The 19,038-nt window shown below is 40.0% G+C and overlaps 1 long non-coding RNA gene across 2 annotated transcripts in view; it reads right to left on the bottom strand.

Moving 5' to 3' along the window:
• LOC119242655 (uncharacterized) overlaps positions 1–18,596 on the bottom strand; it is a 191,430-nt gene extending 172,834 nt beyond the window's left edge. For both annotated transcript variants that reach the window (XR_005124536.2, XR_008550719.1), the window contains exons 1-2: positions 18,510–18,596; positions 17,793–17,860 (exon numbers count right to left, since the gene is read on the bottom strand). This is a non-coding gene — a long non-coding RNA (uncharacterized LOC119242655). The remainder of the gene's footprint in view (positions 1–17,792; positions 17,861–18,509) is intronic.
• Positions 18,597–19,038: the final 442 nt, after the last annotated feature.

The following is a 19,038-nucleotide window of genomic DNA, read 5'->3' as shown; positions in this document are numbered from 1 at the left end:
TGCTTTACTGAACTTAGTTTTCAAGCCACTAATGGGCATGTAGCTTTCCACTTTAGTTGCTAAAGCTGCAGAAGAGTTTATTTTCCATGTAGCCCATAGATTCTCTCCTGTAACCTTGGTATAATTAATCTCAGAGATGTATTGCATTTATATTTCCTTCAAATGGCATAACTAGAACAATTCACTGATAAGAAAAAAAAAATTCTCAAGAAACGTGGTAAGTTCATAAAGGAAATTCAGAGATTGACTTATCCTAGATACCTATGTTACAGAAAAAGAAGGTAAAGTTTGAAAATTGCCCAAGAGATTTCACTCCAAGTACAGCACTGTATAAGACTAGCAGAGAATGTCCTAGAACTGTGACTGTGCCTCCAGGTCCACATTGCTCCCATTGTGTAGGATGGTAGGTGCTGCTTTCACAGAGAGCGCCATGGTAAGACTGCATAATTACTCTCTTACTTAGGAATAGGTTCAGTTTGGAACCTATGAAAAAATAATTACAAGACAGTTAACTAAAAGAGATTTCCCCCCCCCCACCAAAATAAAAAAAAAAAAATCACTGGATAAACAGCCCAAGATTGGCACAGAGGCTTCATGATGTCATAGACAAGGCAGGCCCCTTCCAGCTTTGCTGTCCACCTTCTTTCAGCATGTCCACGGTCCTTTGGCTGTCAGGATGGCTACAAGACTTCCAGCCGTCATATCCATACTTCAGGCAGAAAAAGAGGAACTAAGAGAAACAGACATTCATGCCTGCTGAGTGTCCACTTTCAATGAAATACCTAGCCAATGCCTTCTGTTTATTCTTCATTGATCAGACCTGTGCCTTATGATTATTCCTAGCTTCAAAGGTGACTGACACATTACCAACCCTGAATAAAATGGGAATTCTGAAAACAAGCAAAAAAGAAAACATCTTCAACTAGTAATTCCCTGGACTAGGGAGGGAGGGTCGGCTCAAGTTGCCACAAGGGATCAATCTGAGTCTATCAAGTGGAAAGAAACATGCAGGTAGGAGCCAAATCCAGCAGAAAACCAAAATCCAGCTCATTTAACTTAGTCTCTTGGAAGTCTTTCAAACACCTCATCTCTCCCCCTGCTTAACTCCCTAATTTTCCTTTGGCTTTCAGAAAGTCCTATCTTGGTTTCCTTCTCCAATACTGGCTCTTTCTTCTTAGTCTCCTTAATCTCTCTTCTCAATCTAACAATGGAGGGATTTTGGCCTCAGGCCTCATTTTCTCATCTCATCCCTGGGAGTTTCAACCAACCAATCCCTGACTTTATATACTCTTTTTTTTTTTTAAAAGATTTATTTATTTATTTATTTATTTATTTATTTATTTATGCAAGCACTGGGTACAGTCAGAAGCGCGGGAGGGTGAGAGAATTCACCAGAGCCAGAGCAGAGAGCAGAACAGGTAGAATGAAGAAGTACACTGCTGAGGGGAGCAGCGGGCGGCAGGAGAGGTCTGCGCGCCATATGGGACCCTCCTCCGGTGGCCAGCGAGCAGCCGGGGATCCAACCGGTGCTGCAGAGGCTGCGGGCAGCTTCGCAACCCAGCGCTCAACCGCTGTGCCACCGTATATACTCTTAACATACTAAATTTTTATCTCTAGCTCTGTTCTTGATCCTCCAGTCTTATATATCTTCCTGACATCTCCACTGAGATGTTTAATAGGCATCTCAATGCTATCACTTCTAAATAAAAATATTGAATTCAGTTTCCAGTAATGATTTCTCCCCCTCTACCCACCTCTTTCTTAGCCCCATATGTTCATATGTCCAAATCCTCAATGTCATTCTCAACTCCTCTTACCCCAATATAGCAAACCTTCAAAATGCATCGATAATCGAATCACCTTTCGCCAAGCCCAGTGCCACATTCCTGATCCAAGCTGCTATCACATATCATCTCTTACCAGTTCTGGGCAGTTGCCTCTTAACTAGCCTTTTTGTGAAATGGTTAATTTTATGTGTCAAATTGGCTGGGCCATGGAGTACCCAGCTATTTGATTACACATTTTTCTGGGTATCTGCAGAGTGCTCATAGATGAATATATGGACTTAAAAAATAATAATCACCACTCTAAGGAAAAAAGGAACTTTTTCTTTTTTCAGAGTCTAGAATTATGGCTAGGGAAACATAAAGCTGAAAGGTGTGATCCTATATCATTAAATCATATACAATATTAGAAACTGTTACCTCAACCAAGGGGAAAAAAAAGAAGTAGGACTAACCCAGAAAAACACACTAACATAGCTATTACCCCCACCCCACCCCATAGTTTCCAGTTTATATACCTTTGTGACAAGTAGGCCATAGGAAAAAAAAAAATCATGTTACTATAACAAAGTATTTGTTCATTTCAGAAGGAGGTATACAGTAATTTGCTAACATCCATGTATGAATGAACAGAATGCATTATTTACATTCAGGGAATTGTTATCTCTATAAATAGATGTGGTCTACATGTGAGAAATGCAAGAACTAGGGGATAGAATGTTATCTTAAAGAATGCCCTATATTTGTTTTTGGTGGCTGTGTGGGTGTTTTTCTTCCAACTGGGCAGCAGCTTGCGGGCTTGGAATAGTAGTAGGCAAAACTCACAGTGTGATTCACAGAGTTACCATTTTAGAGTGACATTGTATAGCCAACTCAAAACTTCTTAATTTTTTATTTTTAACTTAAACATTTTTTACATCGTTATTCATTCTCCTCTCAGGTGTAATTGCAAAAGAATGAAACTAAACTATTATGTCACACCATGCACAAAAACCATTTATCAAAATGGATAAATGACTTGAACATAAAACCTGAAACTATAAAATATATAGAAGAAAACATAGGCAAAACACTCCATGACATATACCTCAGAAACATCTTTCAGGACTCATCTCCAGCAGAAAAGAAAATGAAGGGAAAGATAAAACAGCTGGGACTATATCAATCCAAAAAGCTTCTGAACAGCAAAGGAGACAATTATCAAAACAAAGAGACACCCTACTGATTAGAGAAAATATTTGCACTCCCTACAACTGATAAGGGACTGATTTCAAAGATCTACAAAGAGCTCACACAACTCAACAAAAACAAAGCAAATAATCCAGTCAAAAACTGTTCAGAAGAGCTAAAAAGACACTTCTCCAAAGAGGAAATGCAAATGGTCAACAGGTATATGAAAAAATGTCCAACATGACTTACAATTAGAGAAATGCAAATCAAAACCACAAAGAGATACCACCTCACACCAGTGAGAATGGCACATACTAAAAAACTGGCAACAACAAACTGCTGGCCAGCATGTGGAGAAAAGGAACTCTCCTAGACTGCTAGTGGGACTGTAAACTGGTCCAGCCACTATGGAAATCTGTGAGGAGGTTCTTCAAACTACTAAAAATGAAGCTACCATATTACTCACCAATTCCACTCTTAGGAATGTACCCAAAGGTCACAAAAACATTAATTCGAAAAAAAAAAAAAACAAACCCTGCACTCCTATGCGTATTGTAGCACTATTTACAATAGCTAAGATATGGCAACAACCTAAATGCCCCAAAACAGATGACTGAATCAAGAAGATGTGGTATATATACACGATGGAATACTATTCAGTAATTAAAAAAGATAAACTCATGCCACTTGCAGCCACATGGATGGAGCTGGAAGGGATTGTGCTCAGTGAAGTAAGTCAGAAGAGAAAAATAGCGGATGGTTTCACTTATAGGAGGAACAAAGGGAAACCAAACGAGGGATCAGGAAAAAAAAAAAGACATAACCATGACTCCAAACTTCTGTGGCCGCCTTTTCATGCCCCAAAGTTGTTATCCTTTCACAGAACCAGTAAACTGAGTATCACAGATTTCCACCACCACCCACAATGTGAATAGATCTCTTTCAATCCAATTAAGTCTTAAATAGTACAAAAAGGGAGAATTTGAGCTCTCTGCCTACCTGTCTTCAAGCTGGGACATTGGCCTTCTGACTCCAGACATGGGATGTGGGGTCTACAGCTTTCCACCTCAGATTTTGATACTTTTCAGTATCCATAACCCAGTGAGCAGATTCTTATAAAAAATAAATTCTATTGATTCTGTTTCGATGGAGAACCCAGACTAAGAATATGCCTTACCACCATTCCTCTTCTACTATAAAAAAATTCTTCACATTGCAGCGAGAATAAGGCTTTAAAAAGTAAGTCAGGTTACAGTCTTTTACTCAAAAGTAGTCAGTGCTTGTTGACTCTTCATAAGTGGCTCTAACTGCATCTCTACTCTACCCTTCACACTTCCCTCAGCTTGCTGTTTCTTAAATATGCCAAGTATATTCCTACTGTAAACCCTCTGAACCTGCTGTTCCCTCTTCCTGGAATGCTTTGCCTTCAGATGTCATATTATTCCACCAGTTGATTCAAGTCCTTGTTCCAATATTGTCTCCTCAAAGAGGTCTTCCCTGCTGGTCTGATCCTTGTTATTCTTCTCCCCTTACTCTGCTATTTTACTTTCATAGCACCTCATTTTATGGTAAATATTAACTGGTCTGTGAGTTTATTATTTATTTGGGTCTATCTTCTCCATGAGAATATATACTCCATGAAAGCTGGTATTTAATTTTGTTCCATACATTATTCTCAGTTCCAGGTTGTATATTAGGTGGCACTGAACTAAACATTTGTATCCTCTAGCCCCCAACTTCACATGGTGAGGCCCCAATGATGAATAAAATGGTATTAGAAAATTGGGGAGGTAATTAGGTCATGAGAGTAGATGTTTTATGAATGATATCAGTGCTATAAAATGACCCCAGAGAGCTTCTGGCCTGTGAAGAAACAAGAAGACAGCTGTCTATGAACCAGGAAGCAGGCCCTCACCATAACCAATCACTCTGATACCCAAATCTCAGGTTTCCAGTCTCTCAATTTCAATATGAAATAAATAAATTGTTATAGCAATAGAAGCCAACTAAGGTATAGATGCTCAATGAAGATTTGTTGAGTGAATTAGTGAATTCATAATAGAAAAATATGCTTTAGGAGAAACACTAACCATAATATGGCTTTTGAGTCTTTCTTAAGGAAGGTTATGTAGAACTTCAGAACATTATTCTTTAACCCACACAGAAATCCTGAGACAGGTGGATCATGTTGGCAACTAAGAGGAATACTTTGATGAAAGACATAATGTTCTGCACTTAAGTTAATATTAATTCCATTTACCTTATAAGTGAACAGTACTACTATTCACTTTCAACAATATAATCCCCACCCACTCAGTGATGGAAATTCTGGAAAGTGGAATGTAAAGGTATTACACTGTCTTCCCAATGACATTGAAAATATAACTCAAGTATAAGGCCAAGAAATATGAGAAAGAGTCATCCACTGAGGCTGCTGTTGATCTCAAATTTTAGGAATTGACTGGGTTCCTAATATCAAACCCTCTCTAGCAGGAATGATAAGGATACCTTGGGCTTTGGGGTGTAGGCTAGAGGTGCAGGGGATAAGAGGAATCACCAGAGACAGAGCAGGGAGCAGAACAGACATATCTACTGAAATACTCTGCTAAGGGGAGCAGCAGTAAGACAGGTGAGGTCTGCTGCACCATGTGTGTTAGCTCCCTGGCCGGGGATTAAACTCATGTTGCAGTGGCTGGCTATAGCTTGATCGCACTGTGTCTTAACCCCTGCGCCACCAGAGAGGCCCCAAGCTGCTTTTTGAACAGAAATTCAGGGCAACTGTGACAAGGGTACCTGTGTAGAGTAGAAATCAGTGTATATATGTGGCAAAGTGAGAAATAAGTGCAATTAACTCAATGATCATAGTTTCAGACAGTCCATGAGCCACAGGAAGTCAGGACCTTAATGTCAGTGAAAAAAAAAATACCCAAATAAAAAGAGCAGGAAGAAGAAGTTACAAGAGAGCCATTGTTCTTAAATTAACAGTGAATGATTTCTTAATAGCTAGGTCACAAGTTTCAAAATGACATTTATAAATATGAAAAGAAAATACTAGAGGAAATCAAGAATTATTTTTTGTGCTATTATTTTACAGTGAGGAATAATCTTCTTAACAAGATACAAACCTCAGAATCCACAAAAGAAAATAATGACAAAACAGGGGTCTCCCCGTGGCACAGCAGTTGAGCACAGCACTGTGAATCTGTCCGCAGCCTCTGCAGCGCCAGTTAGATGCCTGGCCGGCCAGGAAGCAACCCACATGGCACAGCAGACCTCCCCTGTCTCACCCGCTGCTCCCCTCAGCAGTGTCTTCAGTCCGTCTGCCTGTTCTGTTCCCCACTCTGTCTCTGGTGAATTCTCTCACCCTCCTGCATCTCTGGCCTGTACCCCCGTTCTTGTATAAATAAATAAATCTTTAAAAAAAAGAAAAGAATGACAAAAGAATTATGTAAAAAAATACTATAGAAAAAATTCATGTAAAAGTACAACACAAATAAAGAACTGGGAAAAATATTTCACCAATTGTGATCAAGTATGAATTTCTTTAGTGTATAAAGAACTCCAAATTAATCAATCTAAAGAGAATAGCCCAGTGGAAAAAAGCATACCAAGGACAAAAAAGTAATTAAAATATTTGTAAACAGTCATTTTGAATAACCAATCTCAACTCAATGGTCTACAAACAAAATTTTAAACTTTTTCAGAAACTGAAGCTAAGTGCTTTCTAGAACAACCTACTGTGTGTCCCTTGTCCTCCATCCATACCTATAAGTAGTTAGCATAACTTAGCAATATCTCAGCCTAGCTCAGGTTTTCAGTCATTAAAATAATCTCATTCCAGTTCTTAGATTTTAGCATGTTCATGCATAAATTTTCAATTTCACTGAATATAATTAGAAAACTTCAGTATCATATTCACTCTACCCCTGTCCTTGCAGCCCAGGCTTCACAGTGACTGGGAATGGAAGTGGGGGTTACCTGCTTTCTCACACATGCCTCCTTCTGCTCTGTGATTGATGAGGAGGTGGGGAGGAATGCTTCTATTCCAGGCAAGATGGACTCTTTTTCTTGGTTACTGCTACCTTTCTCTAACTTGAATTGGCCTTGGTTCCCACTGATAGGGGACTCTGCTCTATAGGGAACAGATCATTTGATTTTTATGAATCACTTGATTTTTCTAAAAAGGCCCCTATCAAGGGCTTCCTCTGCAGAGTCACTATTCTGGAAGTTCTGCTAAGGTCTGACCTCTTCCTTACTCCCACACCCTTCAGATCAGGGTGACAGGGGGAGTAGGTCCACCTCCATTGCCCTTCCTGCTGAGGCCTCCTCCCTCTACCCTCATATAACTATCTTCTAGTGAGAAGGGAGGCTGGAAAGCCCTATCGACAATACTGAAGATCTTTTTAATTTTATTTTGAAACTTACATCTTAAAAGTTTAAAATCAAGAACAAAACGTATTAAATATTAGCAGTCAGGAGGTGGTGCAGGCAAGTTCCGAGGAGAAGTCTCCCTCTAGGGAGCCTTCCTTCCAGGCAGGCAGGGCAGCTGGGCCCCTCTACCTTTTCCAAGGGTAGAAAAACCTAAAAGGAAACTGTTCTAGTGACTGGTCAGTGGCCTTAAAAGTAATTGTCAGAGTGTAAGCTACCTCCTTTCCTTGCCTCTATTAAGAATTTTTCTAGTGAGGAACCCATTCTACTCCCCAAACATCAAGCTTTCAGTCTGTGTTTAGAGAATATACCTATGCATTGACATAAACCTCAGTTCACAAAGTCATGTGTATAGGAAAGCTCTTTTCTACTTTTCAAATATTAAATTTCGTTGTAGTCCCAAAGAAGCTAACTTGTCAGTAAATTCAGGCCTGGCCCTACTCTTTACTTCCATACTACCCTGAAACCACAGGAATCTTCTTGGTGTTATAGCTTGAGTCACAGGGACTACTGCTTTTACCTGGCACACAGCCATATCCCTGAGGCCTCCTCACCCTAGCACAACACCCTGAAGGTCCTCTGAGACCATGGAGCAATCTTCTTAAACTGAGGGGTGTCCCCTGTCAGTTTCCCTCCCCACCATGACCTTGCCACTTCCCCTCAAGTCTGATCTCCTCAGTTGAGATAAAACCCTAGAAAACAAAGCCAGGTCTCCAAGCTTCTGCAGACCTCTGCTTCCCACCCTTCTATGTGCCCACTAGGAGACACTGGAGCACAGAGCCTGTTCTGAGCTGAGATGGGAGTGAAGATAAGAAAAAATAGAAAGGATGGAGAGATTAAGAATTGAAGAATTAACATACTAACTCCTTCTCTTGGCTCTGCATTCTCATGGCTTAAATGGCCCTGACTTGTAGGATGCCCCCTCACAGTGTGGCATCAAGCCACATGCTGGCATGTAATTTTACATAAGGTTCTCATATGTCAGTTTCAGTATGACTAAGGCTCCAAGCAGGATGGTGAGCAATAACAAAACCCCATTTTAAATAATCTCTCTGTGGGGCCTCCCTGGTGGTACCAGGGTTGATATGCAACCTGTCGGGCTGTCTGCAGCCACTGCAGCACGGATTCGATTCCTGGCCAGCCAGGGAGCAGCCCACGTGGTGCGACAGACCTCTCCTGTATCACCCACTGCTCCCCTCAGCAGTGTACTTTGGTCAGTCTGCCTGTTTTGTTCCCGGCTCTGTCTCTGGTGAATCCTCTCACTCCCCGCGCCTCTTGCCTGTACCCCAGCTCTTGTATGCATGAATGGGTGAATCTTTAAAAAAGATAAATAAATAAATAAATAAATACTCCCTCTGGGCCTCCGCGGTGGCGCAAGGGGTTAAGACACAAATGTTGAAGCTATCTGCAGCCACTGCAGCATGAGTTTGACCCCTGGCTGTAAAAGGAGTTACCCACATGACGCTCCTACTGTTCCCCTCAGTGGTGTATTTCAGTTGATCTGCCTGTTCTGTTCCCCACTCTCTCTCTGATGAATCCTCACCCCACACACCACCCCCCACACACATTTCTGATCTGTACCCCAGTTCTTGTATGCATAAATAAATAAATCTTTAAAAATAAATAAAGAATCCCTCCTCACTCCTGAGGTCTGTGAATTAATCTACTAATCTACTGCTTTGACACTTTCTTTTTGGATTGGATGCACAGGCATTTATTAGTAAAATAATTAGACCTGAGCAGATTGTCTAAGTACACAGCTAATAGGGTTTAAATGCTTCTTTACATTCTCTTTTTAGCTTTCCTGATTAGCCGTCATTCTTGGTTCGGGATGGTACTCATTTATAAACAGGCCAGTTATAGCGACATTTATTTGTGCAATTTTAAGAGTTCAAAAGTTTCACTCTAAAGAATAAACATTTTTCTCTGCTTACCTGCCATTGCTATATGAAATTCTACTAATTAATCATTTATTTCTTTGTAATAAGCAATGTCTCTAGAATACAATTACAACCTGCAAGTATTACCTTGGGGGAGGAGGAAAGAAATGTTTTTATGATGAGATTTTAGCTGATTGCGTTTAATTTGAAAGGAGCAGCTAATACCCTGATTCCACTGATGTACTCGGGAACGCAGACAATGATTACTGGGAAAATGTTATCTAACTAACATGTCCTCAGTGTTCACTGAGTTCATGTGGGTTATCAAATAAGGCTACTTTTTAAAAACTATCCATAATTCAAAGACACAGAATCTTGATCCCTTTGATTCCAGAAATAAGTGTTAGCCTGCTCTTCCTCTTCCTTTTCTTTCTTTTTAACTGAGTTTACTTCCCAAAGTAATCTCTGCAAATCATTGCAGAATGCTCATAAGCTCCACAGATTGTTTCTGGCTATTGCTGGTCACCTCTGCCGTACTATGAACTACTGTTGAACCAGAATTCAAAAGTCATCTCTAGATATCTTGTGGGTTCTGTTGTTTGCTTCTGCTTATGTAGATTAGTGTTCTTCCCCAACCCATCCCTCTTGAACCTCCTCCTCATCCTTCTTTTTCTTCCTCTTCACTACTTTCCTCCCTTCCTGCTTGCTAGCTCTCCAAAATACACCTAAAAGTAGACTAAAAGTTAAAAAAAATTACGAAAAATTGATGATAACAGTAAGAAAATGCAGTCCAAAAAAGAAAACTTAAAGCTATGTGTGGTATTGCTTCTAAAGCATGAGACCACACATCCCTCCACCTGGCATTTCCCTAATGACTGTCTCTCTCCTTATCTTCCCCCAATGTTCAAGTAGCATTTTTATCTTCCACCAAGAGCAGGGACATTCACCATGTTCCACCTACTACCAAACCCTACCATCCACATGAAATCATTCCTAAAAGTTCCACTCTGCACTTCTTTAGGAGAATCTACCAAATCATTGTGTATATTTATTCAACATCTCATCTCTTAGCAAAATGGACAAATTGTGAAAGTAATAAATTTCAAAATCTCACTCCAGGAGAAAAAGAAAATATGGATAGACCTACAACAAGCAAACTATGTAAATGAGCAATTTTTTTTTTTTTTGCACAAAAAGAAGCCTATACCCAGATGTCTATACTGTCTATCAAATACATAAAAAAGAAATAACACCAATGCAAAACAAACTCTTTTAGAAAGTAGAAGAAGGGACAAATTCCAGTTCATTTTAGGATGTCAATTTTAGTCTGATACTGAAGTCAGACAAAGCATCAGAAGAAAAGAAAGGTGACTTCATAAACACAGAAGTAAAAATCTTTAATAAAATATTAATAAAACATACCCAGAAAAAGATTTTAAAAATTATGCACCATAAATAAGTAAGGTCCACCATAGCATGCAAGAATGGCTTAATATTAAATTAATTAATATTAAAACTCAATATTATTATATTAATTGAATAAAGGCAAAAACATGATTATCCCAATGAAACAGAAAAAGCACCTGATAAACTCTAATACTTATCCATGATGAAAAGCCCACACTGGGGATAAACAGAAACTTCCTCAACCTGATAAAGAGCTTCTGCAAAAAACCTACAGCTAATACTACACTTAGTGTGAAAGACTGATGCTTTTCCGCTAAGATCAGGAAAAAGACAAAGGCATTCACTATATGTGATGGTTAATTTCAAATGCCAGACTGGGTCACAGGGTGTCCATAGCAACCATTATTTTGGGACATGTCCATGAGGGTGTTTCTAGATGAGATTAGCATTTGGATCATTCAACTCAATAAAGTAGATTGCCCTCCCCAATGTGGATGAACATCAATCAAAGCACTGAGGATTTGCAAAGGGAGGGAGGATTCATTCCTTTCCTGATTACTTGTTTGACTGGGGATATTGGTGCTCTGTTGCCCTGGGGTTTACACTGTTAGTTCCTGATTCTCAGGTCTCTGGACTCAAGACTAGAATTAAACCACTGGTTGCCCTGTGTCTCCACCTTACAGATGGTGGCTCATGAGACCTCTCAGACTATAATCTTGTAAACAAATTTCTCACAATACATATTTATTTGTACACATATATGTACACACACGTGTACATGATATATTCTGTATATAATACATAGGGTATATATGTATATACACATATAGATTCTACAGCTTCTGTTCCTTCATTAAGTGGCTAAAAAACCACTTCCATGTAACACTGTTCTAGAGCTTCTAGTAAGTACAGAAAGGCTAGAAAAATAATGTAAAAACATACAGATTGTACAATAAAAGCATACAGATTAGAAAAGAAGTAAAATTCTATGTATTCATAGATGACATCATCTTGTCATCTTGTAGAAAATCCCAAGGAATTTATAAGATCTATTGGAATTACTGAGTGCATATTATCATGTGCTACAAGACCAGCATTCCAAAATCAAATTCATATCTACATACTAGCAACCAACAACCCAAAAATGAAATTAAGAAAGGTGAATATATTGTGGGCATCCTGTTACCCGCTCCTTTTGGCCTAGCAAGCAAGAGAGCAAAGCCATCTGCATAGGATTAAAGTCAGAGCAATCTACCCTGTTCTATGAAGCAAATTTGCAGAAAACTGTGCCTGTGGGAAAGTCAACATTTTACCCTCCACTAATGATCAAGAAACTAGCTAAAAAATATTTAAACAATGTAGCCCTAGCACTTGCATCTCCACAGTGCATTCTTTAGAAGTCAGGGAAATGATTAAACCTCTGCATTTGCTCTCCTCTATGCATAGATAGCACTGACATTTTTTATGGTGATGTTAACTAATAAATCAAAACTTCTAAATGTATAGGTAAAAGCAGAAGTCCCCTATTAAGAGTTATTTTTTCTGACATCAACAACTCACTGTTCCTTTCTTCTTTTGCATTTATGCTACTACATAATAAGTGTATAAACTAAACTCAAATTTGGGATTGCCAAAGAAGTTCTCAACAGAGTACAAATCTGTGAGACTGTCTCTGGGTTTAATTCCTTACTTTGATTATCTCATAAACTCTTTATCTAATTATCATCGAGACTTTCTTTTCAGTCAACAGACAGCAAATATATTTATAGCAGCATCAAAAGAATAAAATACTTAGAAATAAATTTAGCAAAAAAAATGCAATAGCTATACATAAAAAATGACATTGAAAAAATTTAAAAGCTAAAATTTAAATGATTTATATAAATGTAAAGATGTATCATGTTTGTGGAATAAAAGACTCTGTATTGTTAACATTGCAATGCTCCCCTAAACTGCACCAAAGATTTAACAAATCCCAATCCCTAATCAAAATCACAGGAGTGCTGTTGTATGTGCATAGAAATTGACAAGTTGACCCTAAAATGATGTAGAAATGCAAAAGACTTAAAAAGGCCAAAATAACTTTTAAAAGAACAAGTTTCAAACTTACTATAATGAGCATCGCAGGGACCAGATGGTTGCCCTGGGAGCAGAAGCTGAGGTGCCACATTGAGCACTCTCTTCCAGCAGGAATGGTCAAGCATGGCCTCCCCAGGGCCACCACCTCTGCTGTGTGTTCTGCTCTTTCACCATACAGCTCTGCCAAGCCGCTCTCATGTGGGAGCAGAAGCTGCCAGTGAGCACCTCCAATTCACAGTGCTGGCTGGTGGAAATTTGTGGTGGCAGTAGAATATGCTTCATGTTCTAATGTCTGGGCTACAACCACCCCAAGTGTGGCTTCACAAGGTATGTGGGGAAAATCACATGCGGTACATCTGAGAGTAGTGAGTGCAAATGCTGTAGCTCAGCTCTAACTGAATAGTACTTATTCTGGAAATCCGAAGGGGCTGTCCTAGTTGTGATCTTGGTTTCCACGTGCACTGTCACTGTTCATCAGTGACAGCTGATGAACAGAAAGGGTCTGGAAAAGGTCCAAAAACAAAGTGAGCCCACATAGCTACCTTCTACTCTTTTCTATGAGTCCTAGAGACCCAACTTCAGATACAGAGCATCAAATGGACTGGCCTGTCCCCCTCATTCTTTGGCACAATATGTAACACTACCTTTTCCTCATTGTCCTTGTCTGGATCATTAATTAGCAGAAGAAAAAGAAAAAGAAAAACTTACTTAAAGCTACATTAATCAAGATGGCAAGAGAGTGGTGCCCAGGAAAAGGGGAGGTTTCAGTTCCCTGCTCCACACAAAAGGAGGGTGGAGCTGAGGGGGCAGAAAAAGAAGCTGGAGAGGAGACTGGGAAAGGAAGGAAGCAGGATGGAGAGCAAAAAGGAGACCTGGAAGAAGCACATGTAATAGAGAGACATGTGAAGAAACTGTGCTTGCCTTTTGGTCCTGGACTGTTTGAAACAGATGTGGGTGAGAGACCTGAGGGGAAGTCAACAATGGCAGCTTTCATCTTGATTTTCATTTTGCTCTTTTCCTCCCAGACTTGTCTGACTGTTTCTGAACCTTTACTATACGTCCCCGCCAGAAGGTGCCTTAGACTTGTGGCAGGCTTTGGGCCTTTGTGGCCCTGCTTTGGGCCAAGCCTGTTTGGCTGGACATTTACACCCAAGGGGATGGGTAACTTTGGGTATTTGATTTAGAAACTATATTCTTTGTCTTTTCTGTTTTGCACACTAATTATATTAAAGTTCCTTTCCAGTAAAGGTCATATGTTTTGTGTTGATGCAGCAGATGGCAGAACCTATTTAGAGCAGGCAGGTTTGAGGGTTCTGGGGTACCCTTCTCCCTGCCCTATAACAAAGACAAGGTGGTACTGGCACAAAGACAGGTATAGATGAATGGACCATAATGAGAGTTCAGAAATCTTACACATTTATAGCAAATTGATAACTGACCAAGGTGCCAAGGCAATTCAATGTTGAAAGGATATTTTTAACTCTGTTTTGGACAATTGGGTATAGAAATAGAATATACAAAAAGACAGTCAAACTCTAGACCCTTACTTAGCACACACTAATCACAAGAACTAACTCACAGTGCATCCTAGAACTATCAATAAACATAAGAGTTAAGTTAAGTAAACTTCTTGATGATACCAGAGGGAAATCCTTACAATATTGGGATAGGCAAAGATCTTAGATAATAAAAACATGATCCATAAGAAAAAAAGTGGTTCTATCAGATTCCATTAAAATTCAAAATGCTTGCTTTTTGAAAGATCCCAAAATGAGATAATAGCATAGGCTGGGAAAAGTATTTAAAATCATATATCTGGTAAAAGACTTGCTTTCAGTATAAAGAATTTTATAGTTCAATAAGTAGAAGGCCATTAATTTTTCAAATTAACAAAATATTAGAGAAGACATTTCACCAAAGAAAAAGCATATATGGCTAATAATCACATGAAAATATGCTAAATATTAGCAGTCATTAGTTAATACAATTAAAATCATGAGATACCACTTCATATCCACTAGAAATTTCTTAAAAAGTTAAATATAAACTTACCATATGACCTTGCAATTCTATTCCTAGATACTGACCAAAGGAAAATGAAAACATATGCCTAAACAAAGACTTACACATTAATGTTGATATCAGCATTACTCACAATAGCCCCAAACTGGGAGCAATCAAATGTTCCAGAATCTGGTGAATAAATAACAAATTGTGGTGTCTCCATGGGTGGAATGCCACTGAGAAATACAAAGGAATGAACTACTCATGCTGGCAGCAATGTGAATCAACCTCAAATACATTACGCCAAGTAAAAGAAGCCAGGCACAACTCATATTGTGAATGATTCTATTTACCTGCAATTTCTAGAAAAGGCAAAGTGATAGTGATAGTAAATGGATAGGAATGAGATTGACCACAGATGAGCATGAGGGAAAATTTTAGGTAGATGGGAGTATTCCAAAACTCATTAGTTTTATACAATATTTTGTACAGTATATAGTTTATATAGTTGCATAACTGTATAAATTTACTAAACTTCAAGAATTTTAAGGTACCTTAAGTGGGGCATAATTTGAAGTATTGAATCCATCGGCCCATAATGCAAGATTCCACCCAGCTGCTCCCCTACCCCTGCCCTATCTGAGTTCTTTACAAACGCTTTTGCTGCAATGTCACAATGTCACATTGCTCAAGGCAAGTTCATGAACACTGCTCTTCGAGGCAGAGGAGACAGGCTGCTCCCAAATTTAAGCAAGTTATGGCAGGACTTTATGTGTCTGCTTGGTCAAAGACATCTTTACTAGCAGATTTTAGTCTGAGATTTGACTTCTTTTCCCATCCAATGGTGAGGTTTCTGATTCAATGGTTGCTTAATGCCTCTGTGTTGCCTCTAACTGATTCTAAGGATAATTGCTAAAAAGAAACTAATATATGCTAAAGGACCAAACTGGTCTGGGTAATCCACCAGCAGCGCATGAAGCCCGACATTGGAGAGAGACCAGTCATGGCCCCAAGCCCAGGGTCACCTCCTAGAAGGCACTGTACCTCCTCGTTGAAGTGTCACTCCCTGTTTCCTCTGCTGTTTTCTTCTTTTAGATCTTTCGAACTCTTGGATTAATCTCACACTTCCCCATCTTTTCTCTCCTATTTTCATTTCTTGGTCTTCCCTCCCCTCCCCCACTTTCCTAGGGATTTGCTCAACTTCCAACTCTCTTTTTAAGTTCTGAACTATAGAGGGATAGGTATAAGATTTTTTTTCAGGGCCTCCCTGGTGGCGAAAAGGGTTAAGCACTGCACTATCCGCAGCCTCTGCAGCAGGAGTTCAATCTCTGGCTGGCCAGAGAGAACCCACATGGCACAGCAGACCTCTCCTGTCTCTCCCGCCACTCCCCTCAGCAGTGTATTTCAGTCAGTCTGCCTGGTCTGTTCCCCACTCTGTCTTTGGTGAATCCTCTCAACCCCTGCATCTCTGGCCTGTACCCCAGCTCTTGTATGCATAAATAAATAAATCTTTTAAAAAACAAGATTTTTTTAAAATGAGTCTTTCTTTCTTGAGATGTATCTCAGAATTCATTGGAAACTTTTCTCACAGTTATCTCCACTGCAGCAAGAGAAAGCAATTATTAAGGTGTGGGACTTAATGGTAGATTTGGTTTTGTCTAATTTGAATAAGGTGGAAATGCATATCAGAAGCTCAGAAGAGGGGTAAATGCTGACTATTGATGAACAAATCAAGTAACACACACAGGCAGAACACAAAGAGGGAAAGAAAACAAGGAAAATAATAACAGAAGTAGAACCCATATTGCAAGAAATTAATGCAAATGAATGAAGTTGTGAATTATCCTTTCGATAACTGTGATAACAATGGAATATTACCCAATTATTTAAAGAAAAGATGAAGTCCTGCTGTTTGCAACAGCATGAATGAACCTAGAGAGTATTATACTAAGTGAAATAAGTTAGACAGTGAAGAACAAACAAATCACTATATGATTTTATTCATATGTGGAAGATAGAGAAATAAGACAAATGAGCAAACAAAACAAAACTCTTAAACTCTAAGAATGCAAGAAGAAAATAAAGATTACCAGAAGGGAAGGAGAAAGAGAAATGGGTAAACAAGTTCTATTCTGATTCTTACTGTAAGTAGATATAACTTGTATTTTTTTAAAAGATTTATGTATTTATACATATAAGAGTTGGGGTGTAGGTCTGAGGTTGGGAGGGTGAAAGGATACACCAGAGACAGAGTGGGGAGCAGAACAGGCAGACTAACTGAAATACACTGCTGAGCGGAGCAGCAGGTGAGACAGGAGAAGTCTGCTGCACCATGTGGGCAGCTCCCTAGTGGGGAATTGAACTCATGGCACAGTGGCTGGCGATAACTTGATAGCGCTGAGACTTAAACAGCTGTGCCACCAGGGAGGCCCCAGATACAACTTTTAGATTCAAGTTATTTTTAACAAACAAGAAAGCAGGTTATATCTAGATAAGTAGCAAAACTGAAGCCTAGCCATTTATCATTTACTTAATGTCTGATTTTGTTCCTAAACTGAGAATTTGTTTTTTAAACAAATATTCAGGGCAATCATCATAAATATAGAGTTCCAATATATCAAAATTCTTTACTGATTATAAGAAAAAAGTTAATTCCACAGACAAAAACTTTTTTTTTTTTTTTTAAGGAATAGAGTTTTATACTATCTGCTCTATGCTAAGACATTGTATCTAAGGTACACACCACTGGGGCAGGAAAGAAAAAATTCTGCACACACTCATCATTTATGGTTTGCTTTTAAGGTACTTCTTCCTCTTTCTTAGGCCCTGAGTCCATCAAGCTTTCAAACCCTTAGGCCATGAATAATCCTTTGTTTTTTTCCTTTTTCTCACTTGTCTAGTCTATTTCCTCTATTGAGTTTTCTGGTTAATATCATTAGTCCTTAAGATGGTAACTGCCTGTAGCTGTTCCAGGTAAATATTCCTGGAAGGCTGACCTAGAGCCAGTTGCCTTGGTGCTGGCTGGTGTGGGGGCACTTACCTGTGAAGAAGATCAGCTCATATCAGTAACCACAGTAACTTTCATTTGAAGAAATTCTCCCTCTAGAGCTGCAAATGGAAAAACAACGTATATTAAAAACACTACTTTGGCAAACACACCAAAGAAGCCAGAAATATTCCTTGGGCTGCATTACAGCCAGAGCTGACATACAATCCTGAGTAGGATAGGTCTTTGGAAAGGAGAGTTAATTAATGAATGCTTTTATTATTATAAAATTTTTTCCTAAAGATTTATTTATGCATACAAAAACTGGAATATAGGCTAGAGGTGAGGGGAGGGGGGTGAGAGGATCCACCAGAGACAGAGTTGGGGAGCAGAACAGGGAGATGTGCTGAAGTACACCGCTGAGACAGGAGAGGTCTGCTGCGCCATGTGGGTCAGCTCCCTGGCCAGGGATCAGCAGTCCTGTAGCAGTGGCTGGCTATAGCTTGATAGCACTGTGTCTTTAACCCCTGTGCTACTAGGGAGGCCCTATTATTATAATTTTAATTGAAATAGCATTGCATTATTGAAACAGGGCTAGAGACGTGCTCCAGTCACCCAAGGGCGGGGCCCAAGAGAGGGCTGTCCGCAGGTTTTCACCCATGTGCACAACTGCAAGACCACTCAGGCTCAGGAAACAACAATAATGGGGTTAATTTAACAAAACAGGGAAAACAATGAGTTATTAAGGCCACGGGAGGCTGACTATCTCACCCTGGATGGCGTCCACAGTGTCCAAAATTTCCAAGTAAAACATTGCTCATTCAAGATGGCGCCGCCCCAGCGATGAGGGCCTGGAGCGCGAGGCGCCCGGGCAAGCGACAGCCCGGCCACAACTCACGGGGGCAGCCGCAGGGGCTCATGGGAGCGGCCGCTCAGATGACACCGCAGCAGCCCCAGCAGCAGCGTGAAGGTCAGAAAGGGCAGCACCAGACACTGGACCAGACAGCAAAGGAGGCGGCAGCACCAGTAGAGACGAGGGACTGGATACAGCTCCATGTGAGCGCTTGGCGCGCACCAACAACAGCTCTTTGAGCCCCCAGCCGGGGCCTTGAGGACTGGGGCAGATGCAGCGGCCAGGTTGCTGTGAAGCTCTTACACTTCTCTTCAGAGGTCGACTCCGGCTGCTGCTTCTTTATTTTCTTCTTTTCTGGGAGGCCAGAAATGCAGTGGGCGGAGTCTGGGAATCCGGGACCCTGGAGATGGCGCCTGAGCCGACTCATAGGGCCCCCTTCAGGGCCCC

Source organism: Talpa occidentalis, unplaced genomic scaffold (assembly GCF_014898055.3).
Source record: "Talpa occidentalis isolate TD23 unplaced genomic scaffold, MPIMG_talOcc4v2.1, whole genome shotgun sequence".
In the NCBI taxonomy this organism is placed as follows: Eukaryota; Metazoa; Chordata; class Mammalia; order Eulipotyphla; family Talpidae; genus Talpa; species Talpa occidentalis.
This window is presented reverse-complemented; position numbering and strand designations above follow the sequence as displayed.